The sequence below is a fragment of the Odontomachus brunneus genome, unplaced genomic scaffold, assembly GCF_010583005.1.
Source record: "Odontomachus brunneus isolate Ranch 3 - 2012 unplaced genomic scaffold, Obru_v1 Obru_scaffold_232, whole genome shotgun sequence".
NCBI lineage: Eukaryota > Metazoa > Arthropoda > Insecta > Hymenoptera > Formicidae > Odontomachus > Odontomachus brunneus.
The window spans coordinates 434,455-434,956 of record NW_022639682.1 but is presented as its reverse complement, the minus strand read 5'-3'; positions in this window follow the sequence as shown (position 1 = coordinate 434,956).

Sequence of the window (502 nt, the reverse complement as noted above, 5' to 3'; positions counted from 1 at the left end):
TCCTGTATGCAGTTGAAGCAGTAATTATAATTTTCTTATAATATTATTTAATACAACTACAAAAATAAACTATATAGTCCAAATATTTCATATAATAAAAGAAAAGTCAGAGATATACATAAAACTAAAGCATTGGAAGCGGCTATTGAATACAACCTAGAGTTAATTTTATTATTAATATTTTAATTTAATTTAGTTATATTTGTTTTCTTAATAAAAAAAATTTTTTATATATGAAAAAAGTTTTATATATTATACAATTAAGTGATTCTTAATAAACTATATTTTAATTGTGTAATATTTTCAAGATACACAGAAAATGAAATCATTACACGTAAGTTTGTTGAAACATTAAAGATTATATTAACTTCATAACAATATTATAATGTAAGGTTATCTTGTAAGATTAATGGCAGATTGCAATAACATACTTATTAAAATGTGTAAGCTTGTAACCCTACTCATAACCTTATTGCAATGTTCGGTGCTGTGAAAGATATCA